The following is a 24,896-nucleotide window of genomic DNA, read 5'->3' on the forward strand; positions in this document are numbered from 1 at the left end:
AGAAAACAAAATTGTGGGCTAGTTTGAATGCACTGCGTAGCTGATGGGAAGGTGGCCCACTGATAATATAGTAAAAACAGTGCATTGTGGTGTTGTGGCAATCTGTGGTGTCTCCCCCGCTCTTTTTTTTGGCAGTCAGTCACTGACTGAAGGATGGTCTGGGCTAGTTATTTGGAGAGGTAACATCTTGTGCGCACCAGCCATTAACCTCTGAACCACACAATTTCCTCCCATATGTCTTCAGTAGAGTCAGACATTTCAGTCAACCAAAGAATGGTCTGGTGACATTCGTAAAACAATTTCTCCTAAGCAGAAACTCATTTTCCTATCATTGCATTGTATGTTAAAATGTACTGTATAGGAGTCTTTGCATTTATCTTTAACAAGCATCAGTTCCACCATTGAATGCTAGCCTCTTGTTCTTGCCAGCTTAAGTGGAAGGGGTGTTTCCTATGCTGCAAAAATAATACTGTGGCTGTGTTTAACATAATTTTTTAAGAATGGGTGTTTATAGCTCAGAATGTAAGAAGTTGTCTTAGATAGCGTCAGATCAGTGATCCATTTAGGTCTGCGCCAACTGACGTTAGCTCCCCAGGATCTCGGTTTGGGTTTTTCCCTGCCCTGGCTGAGGATGCCAGGGATTTGAACTCAGGACCTTGTGCATGCAAAGCAGGGCCTCTACAGTGGGTTATGATCCCTTGCTCAGTTTTATTTTGGGAAAGGACCATAGCTCAATAGTAGAGCTCCTGCCATGCATGAAGAAGATCCTGGGTTCAGTCTCTGGCAGATCTGGGCAGCATAGGAAAAGACCCCTTACTTGAAACTCTGGACAGATGCTGCTAGTCAGAGGAGACACTATTGCCCTAGATCAGGAGTGGGCAAACATTTTGGTAGGAGGGCCACATCATCTCTCTAACACTGTCGGGGTCTGGGTGAAAAAGAACTAATGTACATTTCAGATTTGAATAAATTTACATAGATCAATACATTAGAGACAGAACTTGAATGAATGAATTTTACTGAGCTTATTTATAATACGCAAAACACATGAGGCATGTAGAACCACATGAGACTATGAACCGTTTGCCATACACCTCTTGCACAGTGCAAACATGCAGACCAAGCCAGACGCACATGGATGTATAAGTTGTTCAGAGGCAATGGGGGGGTTGTTAAAATAGGGTCCAGGGAAAAGCAGAAAACACATGAAGACTATAGAAGGCCTTGCTCTAACTTGCGTCTGACGGTCGTGACTGGCAGCCTTGGGACAGCACGAGCTCCAACAGTCTCCAGTGGGTCAGAGGCTCACTGGAGATTGAGGGCTCCCTGCAGGACGGATTGGGGGTCCCCGAGGGCCACAAATGGCCCATGGGTCAGGGTTTGCCCACCTCTGTCCTAGATGGACTCTGTGTAAGGTGATCTGTTCATGTTATTTTACTTGATTATTGTCAAGTGTTCCAAGGGCCATTCCTTTGACCCTTCTTGGGAAAGGTGGGATATCAATCTTTGCCATAACCCCATCCAGCGTAGCATTTGATATCATTGCGCCATGTAGAATGGCCTGGGTTTGCCTGGGTTTGGAGAGCTGGACGGAGAATATGAGTCAGTCCACTGGGTAGTTTAATAGGCGATCTCAGTGTTATGCTTTAATGTAATCTGACACTGTATTAATCTGTTTAAAGTTTAGTTTAATTATCCACTTGGAGCTACACCCGGCTTTCAGGCGGGCTTGCATTTTTTTCCCCCCTTCTCCAACAGAAACATCTCTGAACCAAACTTGGCTTGGACCTTCAAACCGCTGGCTCTTGAATCCTCTTGCTTTCTTCCATGGTGTCACAGCGGGAGATGTTTTTGAGGTTGTAGCGTGCCTTTGAGCATGTTGGATGAATGGAGGGACTTGCAGAAATCAAATAAGGATTTCGGGAACAAGCCGTTTTTAAGAGGACGAAACCCAAACTGTGATCAGCCTGAGTGCCACTATTAGCCTATCCAGTGTGACCACAACTGGATTCAAAGACAGTGGGTTCCAGGACTCAGTGGCTCAGCTGCGTCCTTGTATAGTAGTAGACTTTTCCCTGTTCAATCAGATTTTACTACAGCAAGTCTCCCAAAACTTGCTAATAAAGAGTGAGATGGAATTAGCTAGTGGAGCAGACTCTTGCCTTCTGGATAGGCTGGCCCTGCTGACAACTTCAGAGAGACCTCTTCACCACAAGCTTGCTCACTGTGGCAGTTCTGTCATCTTCTGGTCGCAGTGGAGGGACATAGTCATTTTGCACACAGATATGTTTCAAAGCCCTTATTCCCCCATTCTTCTACTAAAGCATAAGAAGAGCCCCAGTGGACCAGGCCAAAGATCCATCTAGTCCAGCTTTCTGTATGTCACAATGACCCACCGGATGCCTCAGGGAGTGTCCAAGACAAAAAGATATCCATATCCTATTGCCACTCCCTTGCACCTGGCATTCTAAGGTAGCTTATTTCTAAAACCAAGAGGTTGCACGTACCCTTCGCGGCTTGTATTCTCTGATGGACTTTTCCTCCATCGGTCTGTCTAATTCGCTTTTAAAGGCATCTAGGCCAGACACCATTACCATATCCTGCGGCAAGGAGTTCTACAGTTGCATGCTGGGTAAAGAAATACTTTCTTTTGTCCCAACTCTTCCGGCACTCCATTTTCGTGGCTGTCCCCTGGTCCTGGTGTTATGTGACAGGGAAAAGAACATCCCTTTATTCACTCTACCCATCCCCTGCATAATTCTGAACGTCTCAATCATGTCCCCTATCGGGTATCTTTTCGTTTCTAGACTGAAGAACTTCAAAAGCTATAGAGAACCTTTCCTCATAAGAGAGGTGCCCCAGCCCACGTTGCATTTTGGTCGCACTCTTTTTTTCCCCACTCTCAGTTGCGCCTTTTCCACTTCCACTTTTTGCGATGTGGTGACAGAACTGTGATTGATTGTTGGCAACCTTCAGTCTTGAAAGACTATGGTATCGCGCTCTAAAAGGTGGTTCTGGAACAGCGTCTAGTGTGGCTGAAAAGGCCAATTCGGGAGTGACAGTCCCTTCCACACTGGGAGCAAGTGCAGTCTGTCCCTGGTCTGTCTCCCTGGCTGTGGGCCTTCCTTCTTTGCCTCTTTGCCTCAGACTGTTGGCCAAGTGTTTCTTCAAATTGGGAAAGGCCATGCTGCACAGCCTGCCTCCAAGCGGGCTGCTCAGAGGCCAGGGTTTCCCACCTGTTGAGCTCCACTCCTAAGGCCTTCAGATCCTTCTTGCAGATGTATCGCAGCTGTGGTCTACCTGTAGGGCGCTTTCCTTGCACAAGTTCTCCATAGAGGAGATCCTTTGGGATCCGGCCATCATCCAACCAGAACTGACCAGAACTGTATGTGACCAGACCAGAACTGTATGTGCTTGGAAAAGGCTATTCCCTCTTCCCCACCCCGAGTGTCAGTGGCTGGCCCAAGAGGTCCTTTTGAGCTTAGTGTCTGAGTGAGAATTTGAAGCCAGGATCCTGACACCCTAGCCTGACACTCTACCCACTACACCCCATTGTATACAGCCAAACAGAGGTCAGAAGGCCTGCAGGTGCCCACAGCTGTATCATGGGGTCAGCGCACATCACAATCTGCTTAGCCTTTTCCTTTTTTCTGTGGCGTTTAGCCTCCTTTTCTGAATCGCAGATTTTGCTGCAGTGCCACTGCTGCAGTTTCTCCTTGCCTGCTAGGGCCTGATTGGGCTCTGTTCCTTTTAACTCATTGATGACCTTGGTGGTTCATGTGCCCTGTCTCTCCCCCCCCACCCCCCAAAGCTGAAGAACGTGGCAGAACGCCACATGCTGTTTGGAAGGATTTGAGGAGAGCAGTGCAAGAGAGATGTGCTTTCTCCTTCCTCAGCAGAGGTGATTGCAGGCGTGGAGCTGACTCCCATTGCAGCATTTTCTCATGCCTGGATGGCCCATCCCCTTCTTCTGGGAGTGTGCAAAGCAATCTTGAAGGGGGGGGGGAGACAAATCTGATGAAACGCCTTTGTGGACTTGTCGTTACATGTGCGATTCTTTGGCGGAACATACCAGAAGTGAGAGCAGAAGTGAGCCTGTTGTTCCTCCCCCTTCCCAGTGGGTCAGGAATCATTTGGACAGGGCTTGGCTTTTGCTGCTGTTGGTGTTTTGTCCTTTGCCGGTGGGGGGGGGGGAAATCTATGTTAATTTGCAATGAAGGTGAAGATCTTGTCCCTTCAGCCCAGCCAAAGGAATTTCCCTGCAATGCACAAGGCATCACGCCCGCAAGTGTTTAGTCCAGCTCCCCAGCTGTGATCCCGAACTGCAGTGCAGAATTCAGTGCATAGCAGGAACTATGTATCTCAACTGGTTTCGGTGGGCCGAAGGTAGGTCATCCCATTAGGGTCAAGTTTCTTGCCTCTTTCGGGAGCTCCGATGGCGGCAAACTGAACTGGCTTAAGTCTTCTCAGAATCCTAACCTTCCCCCCCCCTCCCAATTGCCTAATTGACGCTCTAATTGCCATATTGGGGCTGCTGCTGGAATGCGGCTTCTGCATGTCGGTTGCCGCAGCCAAAACCAATCTCTGCAGGATTGTGTCGTTACATATAGAGATTTTGTGCTAGGGGTGCTTTACCAATTATTACAGCAGTTCTTTTCAGGATATAGGGTGACCCACGGCCTGTGCTGTGCCTGCTCTCTGAAAGCACTTGAAAGAGAACCTGTGTGTCATTCGTGCTTTGTAGAGCTTTTCAACCTTTCTGGGGGGGGTGTGCCCCTTTCTGAAGTACTGCCTTTTGCAAATCCCACTCCTGACACCAGAGATGACAACTGTGCACAGGAGCCGAGCGGCTTGCTGGACAGATGGGGTTCTGCACTGCACCCTCCTTCCTTGTCCTCCTTCCCCTCTCTTGTGTGCCTCTCTTGAAGGGCCAGGCCGCTCCACAAACCTATCTCATGCATCGCTGCCTCAGACATCTCTACTTCTAGCAGATTTAGGCCACGCAAGGTCAGTGCCATGTGGTCCCTGTGACAGTGAGGCCAAATACCTCCGACCATATTGCAAAGTACCATGAGTGACGTAGACCACCTCTCCGAGTTCACAGTGGAACCATATGATTCTTTGCTGGTACCTCTGATGGGTCCTTTGGAGTGTTCTTTCATGTCTCTCTATGCAAGTTGAAGTAATTATACTATGATTGCCAAGTGAGGTGGTGGATTCTCCCTCCCTGGAGTCTTCAAGCAAAGGCTCGATAGGAGGTGCTCTAGGACAGTGGTTCCCAAACTTACCTCGGTCATGACGTCTCCACACACTCTTCTTCCCAACAAAGCTGGGTGCTGCCATCTTGGATCTCATGAGATTTTTCAAAATCCAAGATTGTGGCGCCTGGAGGGAGCAGTTAAGAGGGGTGACTGGGGACATCCTGCAGCACCCCTATGAGTGTGCTGTGATGCCCTAAGGGGTGCCCAAACCCTAGCCCTGGGGCCACTTGCGGCCCTTGAGGTCTCTCAATGCGGCCCTCAGGGAGTCCCCAGTCTCCAATGAGTCTCTGGCCCTCCAGAGATTTGTTGGAGCCCACACTGGCCCAATGCAACTGCTCTCAGCGTAAGGGTGAATGTTTGACCTCTCGCGTGAGCAGTGGAATGAAGGCTCCCTCCACTGCTTGTTGTTTAACGTCTGTGATGCAGTAGCAGCAGCAAAGGAAAGGCCAGCCTTGCTTTGTGCAAGGCCTTTTATAGGCCTTGAGCTATTGCAAGAGCTTCATTCATCTTTAATATATTCACATGTGAATATATTCACAATGTGTGTGTGTGTGTGTGTGTGTGTGTGTGTATTTACAATTTATGTAAATGTATGTAAATTTATTCAAATTTTAAATGTAAATTAATTCTTTTTTTTCCACCGCCCCGACATAGTGTCAAAAATGATGTGGCCCTCTTGCTAAAAACTTTGGACACCCTGCCCTAAGGTGTAGCAATGCACAACTCTGGGAACCCTTGCTCCAGGAGAATTTCCTGTTTCAGGGAGAGGGTTGGACTAGATGCCCTCATGGATTCCTTCCAACTCTGTGATTTTCTGGTGGAGTGATCTCAGTGAGCTGCTTCTTTGCTGGTACCTCTAATGGGTCCTTTGGAGTGTTCTTTCATGTCTCGCTATACAAGTTGAAGTAATTATACATTTCTGCATGTAGCCAGTTCTGTTTCTGAGGCCCATTCGTGACGAGGAGGTTAGCTAAGGAGCGCTAGCGGAGAATCTGCAGGATCTTCGTGGGTAGCTAATTGGATTATCATAACAATTGAATGCTCATCGCAAAACCAGTGTGGTGTAGTGGTTAGCTGGCCGGCACTGGCAGATCTGGGCTCCACTCCTGCCAGACCTTTAAGCTCACTGGATGATTTTGGCCTTGCATCTCTCTCTCGCTTGCAACCCCTGCTAATTGGGTAAGAGGCACTTTTTCAAGTGGGCGCTCCTTTTTTTAGCAAGGGGAGAGTAACTGGCCCACCTCACCCCAGCAGTGTCTGTTCTAGTGGCTGTCTGCTGGTATTCTTTTGCATCTTTTTGGGACAGGGAGCCATTTAGTTATTGGATTTTTCTCTGTAAACCGCTTTGTGAACTTTTAGTTGAAAAGCGGTATATAAATACTGTTAATAATAATAATAATCTATGGCCGGATCCCAAAGGATCTCCTCTATGGAGAACTCGTACAAGGAAAGCGCCCTACAGGTAGACCACAGCTGCGATACAAGGACATCTGCAAGAGGGATCTGAAGGCCTTAGGAGTGGACCTCAACAGGTGGGAAACCCTGGCCTCTGAGTGGCCCGCTTGGAGGCAGGCTGTGCAGCATGGCCTTTCCCAGTTTGAAGACACATGTGGCCAACAGACTGAGGCTAAGAGGCAAAGAAGGAAGGCTCATAGCCAGGGAGACAGACCAGGGACAGACTGCACTTGCTCCCAGTGTGGAAGGGATTGTCACTCCCGAATCGGCCTTTTCAGCCACACTAGACGCTGTTCCAGAACCACCTTTCAGAGCGCGATACCAGAGTCTCTCGAGGCTGAAGGTTGCCAACAACAATAATCTACTTCACAGGGTTGCAGTGAGGATAAAACGGAAGGGGGGGGAGAATCTTGTACACCACCCAAGTTAGTTGGAGAAAGGGCAGGATTAAAAAAATGTTACTAATAACAGTAATAATTTTAACAGGTTTGCCCCAGGGATATTTATCTATCATCCCTTACCTCTCCGAAGGACTCCTGGCAGCCTGTGGGTCTCCTGCACCAGCTAATAGGTTGATGTAAATCAGAGGAGCAGTTGGGCTGGGTTCAGTTCAAAAAGGGGGGATGGGATCCTGGTGCAAGTCACTGTTGCTGGGATCCACCCTGAAACTCCCCCCTCCCCATCCATGCAACACCCCCACTGGCACTGCCCATTCTCGGCAGTGGCCTGGCTTTTGCGCCACTGTAAAGGACCTTGTGGTGCGTGGAACGCTAGTTCCAGCAGCACATGGCCCAGGTAAGATTGGGCCCTTATGCTTGGGAAATAGGGTAGCTGTGAATTATGGCTAGTATAGCTTCATGTTATACAGCAGTTTCAATTTTCAGAGTGGGAATCGCATACAACAAATTCCCTTATCTTGCACCATTGTGTTGATGCAATGTAGGGCAATGGTGGTGTAGGTTGTGTTGTCTCAATGGAAGGCGTATCGACTCATTCAATCGTACGGATGAATCCTCTGTGGTGTGTCATTTGTGTGAAATGAATTGTTGTCTAACTGTCATGAGAAATACCTCGCAAGAACAAAAGGAGGATGGGCTAAACTTGTCCCTAAGGCAGTGTTTCTGAAACTGTGGGTCGGGTCCCACTAGGTTGGTTGTGTGCCCGTTTCAGGTAGGTGCCCATTCATTTCAATATTTTATTTTTAATATATTAGACTCAATGTTAACCTGGTATGTGACTGCGTTTGGGGAAATGCTACTGTGCTTTTAACAGGCTGCTATGTATATCCTTTTAATAATGATAGTAAATGGGACTTACTCCTGAGTAAGTGTGGGTCAGATTGCAGCCTAGGATTGTTAAAAATGTTCCTGCTTGATGATGTCACTTACTTCAGGTCATGACGTCACTTCCGGTGAGTCCTGACAGATTCTCATTCGAAAAAGTGGGTCCTGGTGCTGAAAGTTTGAGAACTGCTGCCCTAAGGACCTGGCTGAACCACTGAAATATGGACGGTCCATAAAAAATTACGATCAGTCATAGTTTAGGATTGCACGTGGAGTTCAGATCTAGCAGTAGCTTAGTTTCTCCTGCCTGAGATGTCTTCCTTAGATAAATTATATCGTTCTGCGTGTGAATCCAGGAATAGACTTCCACCCCCCCATAACACAACAATTGCTTGAGTCACTGATAATTGTGAGCTGATTCATAAATATGTGTTCATCAGTTAATGTCTCATTGCTTGGTGATTCGCAGCCCAGCATGGCAACTATCTCCACTGAAAAGTGTGTTTCAGTGAAAAGCCCAGCATGAAAACTATCTCCACCCTCTCTTGTGTTCGAGAGGGTATGTGGGGTTGAATCTACGATGGCTCTTTTGCAAACGCGAATCATCTCTTGACACTGCAATCGAGTGATGAACACACACGTGTGAACGTGCCCCCAAATTGCCAAATTTTGGTGTCAAGTGGTTTAGTGTGTCTGGTGCGATGGTTCACCCTTTTGGGTGACTAAAGCTGTGCAGGAAAGACCCTCTTTGTGTAGGAAGTGGCTGTCTGCGATTAGGCAATAAATGATAGATTTACTCAATAATGGTAGACTGTTTCAGGACAGTTGTTTGGCTTCCATAGTTTAGGGAAGGATCTTGTAATGGGAAGATCAACAGCTGCCCCGTGATATATTTTTAAATTGGTGCATTTATTTCCAACATCAGAGGCGTGTTCCTGTTTCAGCTGGGCCAGTTACGGTGGTATTTAATTGTGTTTGTTGAGCTCAATCAGTACAGTGGTCCCTTGGCATTTGTGGTATTGGATTTGACCAGATGCAAGGGAGGGCACCAGGATGAGGTCTCTTGTTATCTGGTGTGCTCCCTGGGGCATTTGGTGGGCCGCTGTGAGATACAGGAAGCTGGACTAGATGGGCCTATGGCCTGATCCAGTGGGGCTGTTCTTATGTTCTTGACTATCTGTGGATGCTGGGGTACCAACTACAGGGCAGTTTCTTGGAATCCTGGAAGCCTCCTTGGATCTCTCTGAGACCCACAACTCCGACCTTTGGCCCATTGCCGCTCCAGAAGCCTTTGGACACATTTCATTCTGGAGCGTGCCAGGGCCAAGGGAGGGGTTCATGGGCCTCAACACGAACCGGAAATGGCTTCTGGAAACCAGTTTGCACTGCTAAGGTAGGGCACGCTATTTTGTTACACTTTTAAAAAATTGTTTTTAAAGCAGATTTTACTATTCAAGGATTTTGGCGTCTGCAGCAGATCTGGGAACAGACCTCCCTCCCCACACACAGATGCCAAGGGCTCACTGTAGTAAGCCATGGAAAGCAGAATTGAAATCTATTATCTAAAACAGTGGTCTCAAACTTTTAAGCACCAGTACCAACTTTTTAGAATGAGAATCTGTCAGGACCCACTGGAAGTGATGTCATGACCAGAAGTGACATAATCACTTTAGATATAGGCTGATGGGTTCTGAGCTGTCTGTGACAGATCAGGAGAGAGATCTTGGGGTGGTGGTGGACAGGTCGATGAAAGTGTCGACCCAATGTGCGGCGGCAGTGAAGAAGGCCAATTCTATGCTTGGGATCATTAGGAAGGATATTGAGAACAAAACGGCTAGTATTATAATGCCGTTGTACAAATCTATGGTAAGGCCACACCTGGAGTATTGTGTCCAGTTCTGGTCGCCGCATCTCAAAAAAGACATAGTGGAAATGGAAAAGGTGCAAAAGAGAGTGACTAAGATGATTACGGGGCTGGGGCACCTTCCTTATGAGGAAAGGCTACGGCGTTTGGGCCTCTTCAGCCTAGAAAAGAGACGCTTGAGGGGGGACATGATTGAGACATACAAAATTATGCAGGGAATGGACAGAGTGGATAGGGAGATGCTCTTTACACTCTCACATAATACCAGAACCAGGGGACATTCACTAAAATTGAGTGTTGGGCGGGTTAGGACAGACAAAAGAAAATATTTCTTTACTCAGCGTGTGGTCAGTCTGTGGAACTCCTTGCCACAGGATGTGGTGCTGGCGTCTAGCCTAGACGCCTTTAAAAGGGGATTGGACAAGTTTCTGGAGGAAAAATCCATTATGGGGTACAAGCCATGATGTGTATGCGCAACCTCCTGATTTTAGAAATGGGTTATGTCAGAATGCCAGATGCAAGGGAGGGCACCAGGATGAGGTCTCTTGTTATCTGGTGTGCTCCCTGGGGCATTTGGTGGGCCACTGTGAGATACAGGAAACTGGACTAGATGGGCCTATGGCCTGATCCAGTGGGGCTGTTCTTATGTTCTTATGTTCTTAATCAAACAGAACCATTTTAAACAATCCTAGGTGCAATCCTACCCACACTTACCCAGGAGTAAGTCCCATTTACTAAAAGCATATACAGAATACCCTGTTAAAAGTACAGATCTGTAACATTTCCCCCAATGCAGTCACATACCATGGGAGCATCAAGTCTAATATGTTAAAAATAAAATATTGAAATGAATGGGGACCCACCTGAAATTGGCTCGCGACCCATCTAGTAGTTGTTTTTTTTGTTTTTTTCAAAGCGTTAGGCCTTGTTGCACTTTCTGTCCTTACTGTAATCAAAGCACTATCTTCTCTACTTACTAAGCAGGTTTGGAGCTTTTCAGCTCATGTTTTGTGGGTACTGTTTCCCGCTCCCCGAGTTATGGCTGCCGCCAATTAGTTGTGGTTTGTAGAAGTGGGCAGCTTTGCCTACAGTGGGGGAGAATGTTCGCCACTTGCTGCTCTCTTGATCCCTTCTGCTTCCTCATTTGCCCAAGCCACACCTCTTTTGGAACACAACCACATATTGCGTGGCAGGGCAGGGCAGGAGGTCTGGTCTAGAGGGTAGAGCTTCCGTTAGCCCGAAGGTTCAAGGACACCGGCAGCTCCCTGAATGGCTGAGAATGGCGAGACCTTGAAGCAGCTGACAAACCCAGCTGAGTGATTCCACCTGCTCTTGGTGTGAGCAAGAAGCGTCTTGGCTGCCCTCCATGTGAGAGATGGAGCTGCTTGTCAGCCTGCGTGGGAGAACTGGAGGCCAGAAGTGAGACCAAACCAGGAAGATCCATTCTGAAATGTGGTTGGTTCTTGAAAGAGAGAACCTCTATGATTGCAAAAATCCCCTTGAGGGATTTAGAAACTCCTGCCTGTGTAAAGTCAGAGGAGTAATCCGATGACCAGAAAGGCAGTATATAAATACCTAGTAGTAGTAGTAGTTGTTGTTGTTATTATTGCTGCTGGCACACCACTGCTCCAGCCATGGCCACATTCAGTGTTGTCTGACCAGGTAGAGCAGTGTCATGCAGTCCCTGTGGCAGCAGATCCAAATACCACCCACCATACTGTGATGTAGTTTCATAAGAACATCAGCAGAAAGAAACCTGCTGGATCAGGCCAAGGGCCCAGCTTCCTGTATCTCACAGTGGCCCACCAGATACCTCAAGGAGCCACACAAGACAACAAGATATCTCTATTCTGTTGCCACATCCTTCAGTCTGTCACTCGGGGACAGCCTACTAGAACCAGGAGGGTTCTTGTACCCATTGTGGCCTGTAACCTGTGATGGACTTGTCCCCCATCAATCTGTCTAATCCCCTTTTAAAGGTGTCTAGGCCAGGTGCCTCCACCACATCCTGTGCCAAAGAGTTTCACAGATCAATTACACGCTGGGTAAAGAAATGTTTTGTCTTTTCATCTTTGGTGAACTTGCAGTCGGCTACTAGCAGTGTGTGCATATGTGTTCCTGGACCCGTGCCAAAAACCCTTCCAAGTATAGCCCCCATGTTGCCGTGGGAAGCTTGTATTTGTGGCAATTCGCGCAGCAAGGTCAGAAAGTCGCTCCTCTACCCTCAGCCCTGGCCGTGTTTTTAAGGCCAAGCAACTTCTGACTGTCTTCTTGACCTAAATGCAGAATGACAGCCATCCGGTTGAATCACGCCTATCTGAGTTTTTCCACGCGTGACAACTCTGTACCCGCTGCAGGGTGGCTTGATGATAGAAAGGCAAAAGCGGAGCCATTCTGCTCCAGGTGGCATGCTGGCATGTGCCACTTGTGTCGTGGTCCTTTTTTCCCCCCATGACTTTCATGTCCAAGCCCGTGGGTAGAGAAATATTTTCCCAAGGTCACGAAGACTAAGAGAGTGGAACTTAACTTGCGCATATTATTTATGTGAAGCATTTGTACCCTGCCCTTAACCACCCAGAGTGGGTTACATAAAAATGAACCACTGGAAGTTCTTACAACATCAAAAAGGTTGTAGATGTGGGAGGGTGAGTCTTGCTGGGCCTGATTCTCCTCCTCCTCCTTTACAGGACAGTGGGTGTAATTGGGATGCAGATGGTTGGGCCAGTCAGAGCCAGCTTAGAAGACTTTGATGAATGTTTTCTTTGAACCAAATGGGGCATCCATTTGAATTCCCCAGAGCAGTGGAAGTGGTGCAATCGGTGTAGATTAATTCAGGGTGCGTGCAGAGGTCGACAACCTGAATGGGGGCACATGAGGGTGGTGTTGCAGAAATGTTTTTGCTCTGCAGATGTGTGTCTTCTCTGGAGGACTGAGCTCAAGGGGGCACCCAGTTCTGTCAGTCTGAAGCTGAAGTTGGCTGTGTACAGTCCCAGTTGGCTAGCTCCTGGTACATCACCAATCCACCAATCTAGTACAGCGTTTTCAGAAAACTTTGTGTGTGCGTGCTTGCTTCTCAATGCCCAGTGAACTTTTAATGCATAAATTAACAAGCCGCTCTTTAAACCACAAAGAAAGGCAGATGGTGTGTAGCAGGGCAAAATGAAAGACTCAGGCTGAAATCCTAAACGCATGGAAGTAAGTCTCATTTGATTCAATAGCATTTTGCAGTTTCTGACTGCTTTAATGACCCATGGATCCCAGCTTCCATGAGCTAAGATGGGCATGTCTTTTGCTTTTATCAGAAAGTACTCTTCTGAATGATAGGAGCTTCTTTCTTTCTTTCTTTCTTTCTTTCTTTCTTTCTTTCTTTCTTTCTTTCTTTCTTTCTTTCTTTCTTTCTTTCTTTCTTTCTTTCTTTCTTTCTTTCTCCCTCTCCCTCTCCCTCTCCCTCTCCCCCAGGAGCTCAGGATGGCATACTTGTTTCCTTCCTTCCTTCTGTCCTCACAGCAACAACCCTGTGAGGTAGGTGAGGCTGAGAGATAGTGACTAGCTGAAGGTCACCCAAGAAGCTTCATGTCTGAGCTGGGATTTGAACCTTGGACCTTCCAGGTCAACATCAGCATCATTACACCTGGATGATGGAAGTGTTCTCTTTTGCCTTGAATCCCCTCAGAGCCTGTGCTGAGAAGGGGCAGCAAGAATGCCTTTGGGATGAGGAGGTCCCAAGTCGTGTGCTTGGAAGCCTCAGCGATGGGTACCGTATGTGACCCTAGACCAGGGGTGTCCCAAGTTTTTGGCAGGATGGCCACATTGTCTCTCTGACACTGTGTCGGGGGGGTGGGGGTGGGGAAAAAAGAATTAATTTACATTTAAATTTGAATAAATTTACATAAATGAATATATTAAAGATGAACTTATATGAATGCATGAAGGTCTTGCAACAGCTCAAGGCCTATAAAGGGCCTTGCACAAAGCAAGGCTGGCCTTCCCTTTGCTGCCACTACTGCATCACAGATGTGAAATAGCAAGTGGTGGAGGGAGCCCTCATCCCACAGCACACGCGAGAGGTCGAACAGTCGCCCTCACGCTGAGAGCAGTTGCGTTGGGCCAGTGCGGGCTCCAACAAATCTCCAGAGGCTCATTGGAGACTGGGTGCTCCCTGAGGGCCGCATTGAGAGGCCTTGAGGGCCACAAGTGGTTTGGGCACCCTAGACCAATAAAAACAACAGACTTACTAGTGCGAGTGAAACCTGAAATAATAGGCTTGGTCCCTGCTTCTTCTCTGGCTACTAACTTCCATTCTGATTAGTCAGAGGTGATACACGTGGTTAAAGTAGGTCACCGATTATTAAGCTCGTAGGTGTCACATTTAGGGCTATTAGAGATGCACCTTCTGGTCTCCACCTCACTTTCCTGGGTCACATTCCTAACCGATCTCGCCTCCCAGAAGTTCCAAGCTGTGTACGTGGGTGATCTCCCTGTTTTTTTAATCCTTGCATCAACCCTCTGGGGTTAGGCTAAGAGAGAGTGACTTGGCCAAGGGGTGCAATTCATGATTCCACACAGATCTCCCACGACTAAGCCCCAGACTGTAGCCTAGAAGTCACAAACCTTTTCAGATCCCGGGCCTGTCTTGAATGGCGAGTTTTTGGCACACATGTAGAGAAGTCAGACTGCAGTTGATGCATGATTGTAAGGCACACCTGGCTTGCTGCTGTAGCATGCATGGGTTGGAAGCAAGCATCTCACACATTTAGAATAGATGGCGTAGCATCCCAGCTGCAAACCCGAACTTCCTTCATTCAGATGAAAACCTCTGCCTTGAGCTGACTAGGTGGCCTTCAGCAAGGGCACTCTTCCGGTCTGCTCCCAAATTAAACCTTGGGAGTAACGTATCGACTTTATCAAAATGATACTGTAAAATCAAAATAGTCTTCTGATTAGGTTTGAGAGAAGTTCTGAGGTCCGGGGATGCTGTGCCTCAGAAGGCCTCTGAAAGGCATTTCTGGTTTTCACTGAAAACTAGAAGTGCCTTTCAGAGGCCTTCTGAGGTCCAAGGATGCTGTGCCTCCCCGGGCCTCAGGTCACCTCCCAGATATGACTGGGAGGCACTTCCAGTTGTGTCTGGGAGGTGCCCCCAGCAGATTCCATTAGCTGCGTGTTTTGGTATCCGTGGGTGGGAGGGTCTGGGAATGGATCCCCTGTAGGTACCAAGGGCCGACTCTACAGGCAAATGAGAGGATGATCAGAGGCAGTGAGAACAATGGATCTTGCACCTTTTCATGGCTGCTTAGAAGCAGGTGTTTTTGGTAGATTCAGGGATGAGAGAAGCTACATCTGCTGCAGCTTGTCCCTAATTCAACTATACAGGTAGGTAAGACATAGGTACAGGAACCCTGATTTCCATTGCCTTCTCCCTTAAACCAAAACAGCCTTGTTGGCTTCCTTCAGTCTCGGAAGACTATGGTATCATGCTCTGAATGGTGGTTCTGGAACAGTGTCCTCTCCAGTGCGCAAAGCCCGGGTAAAGTAGATATGGAGGATAGACTGTTACCCATGCAGCAAATCCCCCCTCTCCACATTGCTGAAATGGTCCAATGGAAAGGCAGAAGCCAATACGATTGGTTCCACCGGCGTCGCAGGAGCTGCCAGAACGTGACTGTGTTCAGCCATGAACTGCCTCAGGGACTCCGGCTCCAGATTTTGCCTCGAGGTTGACTCCTGAAGCCTTTTCCACAACTGGATGTAGCCACAAGGCAGTGGAGGTTTGGGATCAGAGTTTTCCTTTTCTCAGATGAGCTGCCTTCCCAGGCTGACGAGTCCCATCTACCCGGTGGCTGTTTAGTCGCCTCTTACGACAAGTACAGCCAAACTGAGGACCTATTCTTATCCCCAGCCCCCAGGGAAAAAACCAAAACAACCTCCCCCTAAATCCTGATATCCCTTCTGTGACCCAGCTTAAGTCTGTCTGTGACCCACCTGTGTCTCCCAACCTATCAGTTCAAGATCAGTGCTAGAAACACTGCACCCTTTTGCCTCACACTTGTTGCTGTGTGACTCAAATGTAATTATACAAATTAAATGCATTTATGTATAATTTAGCCCTGTCATTTGATTCTGCTGCATGTACAAACTGAGCCTAACCAGGGTTGGGCAATAGGGGCAACCTGCTTGAGGATGTAGCCCCAGACGGGGGGGCGTGGGGGGCGGCAAAAAGTCACTGGCAAAGAGAATATAACTTGTAATCATAATGCATTGAGGGTTATTAATGTTACCTTATGTCATGTTCTCTTTTCGGTATGGAATGATTCTGCGTGTTTTCAAAATGGTAATGAAAATTGAGAATTTGTCTTATATGCCGAGGCTTAGTAAGGGCAGCAGACCAGGCAGGATGGCATTGTTGAGGCTTCTTATTGACCCTTTGTGTGCAACCTAGCACATTCAGCCACTGAATACTGGTGGTGAATAGGGGAAGGATGAGTGTAATATTGGACAAGAGCAAGCGTCAAGGCCTCTTGGTACAACACCTTTTTAAGGAGGAAAATTTTATCCAGGTAGTGAGGACTTTGAATTCCACAGTGGGACCTTTACGTTCACAATCGTTGCTAACTCACCCTGATGCTGGTTCTGGGGTGGATGAGGGAGGAGCCTTAGAATTGGGACCCTGCAATACAGGAGATGGAGAACTTGCTTTGTGTGCAGATGGTCCTGGGTTCAGTCCCTGACATCTTCAGGTAGGGCTGGAAAAGATCCCTCTCTGAAACCCAGGAGAGTTACTCCTGGTTAGTGTAGGCATCCTGGGTCAATGGGCAAACTCAGGAGAAGTTCATAGGAACTGCAGCCAGCTTCTCATTTTTGAAAACAGTCATAGAATACTAGGGTTGGAAAGGGTCCTTGGAGGTCATCTAGTCCACCCCCTTGCTCAGCACAGGCAGCTACAGTGTCCTGGACAGATGGCTATTCGTCCTCTGCCAGAAAAACCCCAAAAGTGAAATGCTGAGGATTTTCAGGGTGCCCCCTTTGCTCCAGATACCAGATTCATGCTTGTTTTTTAATGTGTGCATGTTTTTCCAGTTCTGTGTCACCTTTTGGCATGGATGCACTCAAGGTGGTTTGGTTGGTTGGCAACCTTCAGTCTCGAAAGACTATGGTATAAGCCTACAGCACCTGGTATTCCAAGGTGGTCTCCCATCCAAGTACTAACCAGGCCTGACCCTGCTTAGCTTCCAAGATCAGACAAGATCAGGAGATAGTGTTCAGTATAGGGAGATAAGGTGGTTTGCAATGTCTTTAAAACAAAGTTTAAAATAATATTCAGTAAAAGTGTGTGGCGCCCACAAATTTCATAGAGAGAAAAAGCTTTGAAGCTTCTAGAAGGAACTCCCCTTGCCTAGTCATTCAAGGCCAAAGGCTCTATAAAAGAACAACTTTTAAAAACAGTTCTCCTAAAGGTGTGTCGTCATCATCATTGTTACATGAATCAGTCATAGGAAGTTGCCTGAGTCAGACCACTGGCCCATCGAGGTGAGCATTGTTAACGCAGATGGGCAGTGGCTTTCCAGCGTTCTAGAGAAGAATTTTTCTCTGCCCTATCTGGAGGTGCTGGGGATTGAATGTGGAGCCTTCTGCATGCAAAACAGGTTCCCTACCACTAAGCTACTACCCTTTCCTGGCCAGCTGTGTGTGGTGCTTTATGAAGAGGGAGAAGACAGGAGCTTGCCCCAAAGGGCTTGCAATTTAAACCTGAGCAAAGAGGCACTTTTCAGAGTGGTGCCCTCTTATGTTAGTGGGGGAGAGCAACTGTCCCTCTTTGTCCCAGCATGGCGTCTTTTGCGGGGGCTGTTACTGGTGTCTCTTCTGTATTTTTTATTAAGATCGTGAGCTCTTTGGGGACAGGGAAGTATTTATTTTGCTGTGTAAAGAGAAAAGTGGTATATGAATATTCTTGATACTAAATATTAATGATAATTTAAAAGAGACCAGCACACAGTCACGGAAGAAGACATTGCACTGGCGTGAATAGGGGCAGTCGCTCTTCCCTGATAAATATGAGAGTATCATCTCTTAAAGGGTGCATGAGGTCATACCCATGCTGTAAGCCCTATACTGCTCTGGGCCAGGCTATCTTAGAGATCGCCTACTCCCATACAATCCGGCTCGTCCTCTCAGGTTATCAGAGAAGGCCTTTATACATGTGCCGCCGCCTATAGAGGTACGTGGGGCGGCGGCAAGAAATAGGGCCTTCTCAGTAGTGTCACCAATGTTATGGAACTCCCTTCCCCTTGACTTGAGAATGGCTCTCTCCCTCGAGACCTTTCGGCGAGGCCTGAAGACCTTGTTGTTTACACAAGCCTTCTGACTCTATGGCCTTTTTAACATCTTTTATACATCTTTTAGTTTTTTTACAGGTGTGATTCCTCCTTGAACTGCTGTTTTATGCTCTTTTTATTCTGACTTTTATCTGATTACTGTTTTTATGGTTTCTCTTAATGTGTTTTTAAGATGTTTTTATCTGTTAAATTATGTTTTAATCTGTTTTTTTAATATGTTGTAAGCCGCCCTGGGTCCCTTTGGGGAGAAGGGCGGGATAAAAATAAAGTTTATTATTATTATTATGTTTTGGACAATCTGCCTTGCCCATGTGAAATTGCAGGGAAGTTGCCCTATTTCATATACTATTGCACTTTTCCTGAATGGCACTACTGGGAACCATGTAAGCCAACTGTGTTGGTTGAAGTGGTTGGTTCTAAGTGACGTGTGCAAAGAACAACATGTCTGCATATGAAGGCAAGGCTATGGCATTCTTCTGTCTAGAACAGGGGTGTCCAAAGTTCTTGGCAGGAGGGCCACATCATCTCTCTGACACTGTGTCGGGGGCTGGGGGAAAAAAAGAATTAATTAACATTTGAAATTTGAATTTACATAAGTTTACATAAATGAATATATTAAAGATGAACTTATATGAATGAATGAAGATCTTGCAATAGCTCAAGGTCTATAAAAGGCCTTGCACAAAGCAAGGCTGGCCTTTCCTTTACTGCTGCTACTGCATCACAGACGTGAAACATCAAGCAGTGGAGGAAGCCCTCATCCACAGCTCACGTGACAGGTCAAACAGTTGCCCTCATGCTGGGAGCAGTTGCATCGGGCCAGTGTGGGCTCCAACAAATCTCCGGAGGGCCAGAGGCTCATTGGAGACTGGGGTATCCCTGAGGGCCACATTGAGAGGCCTCGAGGGCCGCATGTGGCCCCAGGGCCGGGGTTTGGGCACCCCTGGTCTAGAAAGAAAGTGCCTGAAGGGGGATATGAAAGATGTATAAAATTATACATGGGTTGCTAGAGAGATGTTCCTTTCCCTCTTGCACAAAACTAGAACCAAGGAGATCCACTAAAGTTGAGTGTTGAGAGAGTTAGAACAGGCAAAAGAAAATATTTCTTCACATGTAATCTGTGGAACTCCTTGCCACTGGAAGTGCTGATGGTGTCTGACCTAGATGCCTTTAAAAGAAGATTGGGCAGATTTCTGGAGGAAAAGTTCATCACAGGTTACAAGCCATGAGAAGTAGGCTACCTTTGAATGCCAGGTGCAAGAGAGTGGTAACAGGATGCAGGTATCTTGTTGTCTTTTATGGTTTCCTGAGGCATCTGGTGGGCCACTGTGGGATACAGGAAGCTGGACTAGATGGGCCTTTGTCCTGATTCAGCAAAGTTCCTCTTATGTTCTCAAGCTGAACTATGGGGGACTGGCATTCTTGGCCTAAGAGGATTCTGAATGCCATGTGAAGATGTCCAAGAATAATAGAGTGTGTTGTTCTGTGAGCCAAGGGACAGCTAGGAGTGTCAAGGACTCAGCAGTTTCCTCTGGGTGTAGCGACTCATGTTTTTGGCTCTCTCACTTCACTGACCTGCAATTCCAGCAAAATCACATGGGGGTGTGTGTGTGGATGTTTCACCTAGCTTGGAACTCCTTGCCACAGGATGTAGTGACGGCATCTGGCCTGGATGTCTTTAAAGGGGGATTGGACAAGTTTCTGGAGGAAAAATCCATTATGGGTTACAAGCCCTGATGTGTATGTGCATCCCCTGGGGGCTGGGGATAAGAATAGGCCCTCAGTTTGGCTGTACTTGTCATAAAAGGCGACTAAACAGCCACCGGGTAGATGGGACTCGTTAGCCTGGGAAGGCAGCTCATCTGAGAGAAGGAAAACTCTGGTCCCAAACCTCCACTGCCTTGTGGCTACATCCAGTTATGGAAAGGGCTTCAGGAGTCAACCTCGAGGCAAAATCCGGAGCCGGAGTCCCTGAGGCAGTTCATGGCTGAACACAGTCACATTCTGGCAACTCCTGCGACGCCGCTGGAACCAACCGTATTGGCCTCTGCCTTTCCATTGGACCATTTCAGTGAGGTGGAGAGGGGGGATTTGCTGCATGGGTAACAGCCTATCCTCCATACCTACTTTACCCAGGCTTCGCGCACTGGAGAGGACACTCTGTTCCAGAACCACCATTCAGAGAGTGACACCATAGTCTTCTGAGACTGAAGGATGGCAACAAGATGTGTATGTGCAACCTCCTGATTTTAGAAATGGGCTATGTCAGAAGGCCAGATGCAAGGGAGGGCACCAGGATGAGGTCTCTTGTTATCTGGTGTGCTCCCTGGGGCATTTGGTAGGCCGCTGTGAGATACAGGAAGCTGGACTAGATGGGCCTATGTTGTGTTCTTGAAGCTGTGAATCAGCATCTGGCTCAAGTGGGTGAGGTTTCTGATTAACTCCTAGGCAGGGTTTCCTGACCTACAAATCATCATTTTGCCTTGCCTGCCTCTTCCTTGAGTCTGTCCTTATCTCCATAGCCTATTAGTCCGTGGGTGTAAGCAAGCCAGGGGGTTGTGCTTGGGCAAAAACCAAACTCTTGTGCAACCCCCTCACCTTCCCCCCCATGTGTATACAAAGTGCAAAAGAGAATATCAAGGCTTCTACTGAGCAAGCTTTTGGTCAGAGACTAACACAAAAGGGAAGGGGGGAGGCAAGGAAGTGTTGGTTAAAATAATTTCAAAGCAGATCTAAAGATTGATATAAAGATTGACTGGGTGTAGCGACTCGTGATTGTGGAACAGCATGTAATCCGTGGAACGCCATGCCACAGGAAGTGGTGATAGCATCTTGCCTAGATGCCTTTAAGAGGGGATTGGACAAATTTCTGGAGTAAAAGTCCATCACAGGTTACAAGTCATGATAGATATATACAATAGATATATACAAGCTCCTGATTTTAGAAGTAGACTACCTCAGAAGACCAGATGCAGTGGACAGGTATCGTACACTAAAACAGGGAGCTTGTTTTTGGTCGGAAAGTAGGGTCTCTAAATCTGTTTGTAGCAAAGGTTCCTATCTTGCCTTTCCGAACCTTTTCTACTGCAACCCACACAGCGATCTGCCTGTAGATCCTGATCTACTTTCTGCCCATTCCTGATTTCAAGGGTTGGAGAGACCCCTTAATATGAAACTCACTGGGCGATTTTGGACTGGTCACTTTCATTCACCCTAACCAGGGTGGTTGTGAGGATAAAACAGTGGTCGTGTTATTTGGGGCAGGGGTGGGAAGAATAATGGTTGGCAACCTTCAGTCTCGAAAGACTATGGTATAAGCCTGCAGCAGCCGGTATTCCCAGCCGGTCTCCCATCCAAGTACTAACCGGTCCTGACCCTGCTTAGCTTCCAAGATCAGACGAGATTGGGCATGTGCAGAAAATGAATGATGAATAATAGAGGCCTGACTTGTGGGGAATGAGATCCTATCTGGCAGGAGTAGAAAGACACAGACATTATGCGGTGATTTCTGTCCGAGCGATTAATGGCAGTTGAATGTCTGGGGAGTCCCCTTGTGTCTGAGGTGCTATCTCCTCTGTGGTGACTTGCATTCACACAGGCAAGTCAACACTTGGTGGCATTGGAGTCATCAAATGAAGAGCACACCGTAAGCCAGCCTGGAGTCTCTCTTCCCTGCTCATATTTAGAGTCTGAAAGGATGCTGGCCCATAATGGTTTCATTGCAATATCTCCACTTCTGCAAGGCTTGTGGGAAACCCTTTGCACTGTCAGCCAGACCTTGGTCATAGTGGCATTTGTTGAGCTGTGGTTTCCCTGGCGGTCCTCTTGGTGTCAGCCATCCAGGACAAGCTGTTTGAAGCTGTCAGTATGATCAGGCAGAAGAAGACCTGCCATTAGTCCCTGGAGAAATGTACTAAAATGGAAGCTGCTACTTTATTAAAAGCTTCAAACCACCATTGCTGGTGAGACTTTCAGAGATGGTCCTTGTTGCCCAGACCAAGAAGTCCCTCTTGACTCTTGTGGTGTGGCCCAAGGATGGTATGGATACCCAATTTTCCTGGCCCTACTGCATTTCCATACCTTGTGTTAAGGTGGTACAGATACTCAACCTTGAGTCATTTCTATTCCTCCAGAAATAGCAATTCACTAATTATGTTCAGAAGGGTGGCTTGGTTTCCTAACCTCTTCCCCAATTTGGTTAGATTCACTCCAGGCCCTTATGAGAGACCAGTAAGCCGTTTCTCCAAAATTAGGAGTACCTTTGGGCCGGAACCTCTTCTTGATCTTACGGAGATCTTATCTCCAGCTAGCTTCCAAATTGCTGAGCCAAACCTCTGCAGATCATGTTCCGTCTCTGGAAGGTAGAGTTCTTCCACAAAATGGCTGAAGTTTGGTTCAGGGTTTCTGGCAAGCAGACTGAAGATACCATCAGAGTTCCGTGAAAAATGTAGGCTGGGGCTTGGAGGAAGGGGAAAATAGACCCCAGTTGCCTCTTGAGTTGAGTATGTCACAGAGGTCCCATGATAGATTTCTGCTGATGGTGAATTTGGAAGTCTTGCCTTACCTTGAAGATGTGACTAAAAGAATTCATAAGTGTTTAGTTTTTCTTTTGTGTCTTAAGAATGTTGGAAACTTCAGGCTTTCCTGGCCTCTTCAAAGAAACCTAATTTAAACTACAACTGTATAGCCAAGGAACTGACTAATTAATTCACATCAGTATAGGGAATTCAGGTCCACCCCCCATGATGCTTTTTAGCCCTTCTTGTCTCCTTTAGGGTTACCAGGAAGCTGTAGAAATTTCAGCTGGCCGCATTCTCCTTCAATGCTGATTTGGGGAGGTTCGAATCTCAGCCTGACTGAAAAAAGCCCCTTCCCTCAGAGAAGCAGGACTGCAGACATTCTGAAAAGTTTAATCCCTGAACATTTGGGCTGTTCTTAAACATCCCTGTGCCATCCCACCATCTTGGCCAATTGGCATAGGAGGCTTCTCTGCTACTAATCCCATAAGAGTACAGAGATGGGAATTACTCCATTACCTTTTGCAGCTGCCCATTAATTTTTACACACCTTAACTGTGTACTAACCTCTTGTGGCCAAACTGTACATTATATCCTTTTAAAAGCATAAGGTACAGCTTTTCGAGAGTGGTTGTCTGAAGTGGTGTGCCAGATACTGGCTCCTCCTTTACCTGCCGGTGTGTCAGCCTTTCATCTTCCTGCTTCCTGAATTAGAAAGGAAGGGGGGGGGGGAGAAAAGGGAAGAGGAAGTGTGAAGGGTGGGCGAAAGCAGTGGAGATACTCTAGCCCAGCGGTGCCTAAAGTCATGATCACTGTGTTCAGAAAATTCAGTGCCCATCCGGCCCGCAGCTTTTCATTCTGCCTCTGCATGGCTCCTCTCCTGGGTAGATCTGAGCTCTGGGATGCTCTGGGCAGTTGCACCTGTTGCCTGGCATCCCCGAAGGCTGCGCAACAGGGCGTCCGGGCAGGCGTGACTGCCCAGGGTGTCCCAGAGTCCAGATCTACCCAGGAGAGGAGCCCGTGGATGGACCTGCTGAACGCTGGATCTGGCTCCAGGCCTGGGCTCACACAGCCATACTCTAGCCCCCTACTCTCCTTTGCTCCTCCTCTTCCACTATTTTCCTCTTCCCTTTCCAGTCTAGTGGGGGGTAAGAGGGACATTTGAGGTGTGTAGGCAGATGGAGGCAAGCGGCTCACTCCACAGTGTGCAACCTTAGGTCGCTGCCTCAGTCTGCCTCGTGGAAGTCCCAGCCTCGAGGATTGTACAATTTCAGAATGCAAAAGTGCAGGACATATTCAGTGCATGAGTGAATCTTCAAGGAAAATTAAAAATATATATGTACTCGTTGCCTGTGGAAAGATGTCCAAAGCTCTAGCCTGCCTTCTTCTTGATGTGCGGGTCACATGATGCCCTGCCGATCTGTTCCGTTTTTTTAATCTGTCTTTGTTGGACTTTCTGGAAAATTTTTCTGGCTCGACTTATTTTTCCCCAGAAGCCTCTTGTTCTGCCTCGTAGCAGAGGGTAGCGGAAAGGAAGTTGTGCCGAGCCTGTGGAGGTGAGCAGAGGTGACTCTTGCTGCGAACGGAGACCTGCGTTGTGACTCTGGATGCGCAATGGGCAGGGAATCGGGGCAAAGCCTTTCACCCTTACAAGCAGATGGCATTGGATATGGCTGGAAAGGGAGGTCACTGCCAAAGAAAGGAGGATACAGGAATATATTTTTGGCTCGCTGAAATTTGCTAAGGTCATCACAAAATCGGGATTTCTTTGTCGGTCTCACCCTGGTGGGGGCTTGTGTCATTTTTTTAAATCTCCCTCTTGGTCTCGAAGCGATGAGATGCATCGAGCTCAAAGTCAGGATGGTTTGCTTCCAAAAACACAACCTCCAGCATGCTCTTTTCCCCCTCTCCTTCGCTTCCATGTGCTCTCCCGTGAAAGGCTGGCCATAGCTGAGCAGGGGCATGGAACGCAGGCCACGCCCTCTGCGTGAAGTGGCGCCTTCAGGAAAAGAGAGCGAGGCCTGCCTGCGCAAAGGCTGCAGGTGGTTGCGGTGCTGCCGCCTGACCTCCTGCCTGGGGGAAATGAGTCATTTCCAAACAGGCCACGCAGCACGGCGCAGCAGTGACCCTTTGCGCACTGGGCTGCATTTGTCTCTTCCGAGCCTGGTCCCAGGCGCTCCTGTGCT

At 47.7% G+C, this 24,896-nt stretch overlaps 1 protein-coding gene across 1 annotated transcript in view; it reads left to right on the forward strand.

Annotated features, from left to right (window-relative positions):
• The window catches only part of LUZP1 (leucine zipper protein 1), a 60,213-nt gene that overhangs the window by 20,723 nt on the left and 14,594 nt on the right, over positions 1–24,896 (forward strand). The gene's annotated exons all lie outside the window — the stretch shown is intronic.

Source organism: Tiliqua scincoides, chromosome 10 (genome assembly GCF_035046505.1).
Source record: "Tiliqua scincoides isolate rTilSci1 chromosome 10, rTilSci1.hap2, whole genome shotgun sequence".
In the NCBI taxonomy this organism is placed as follows: Eukaryota; Metazoa; Chordata; class Lepidosauria; order Squamata; family Scincidae; genus Tiliqua; species Tiliqua scincoides.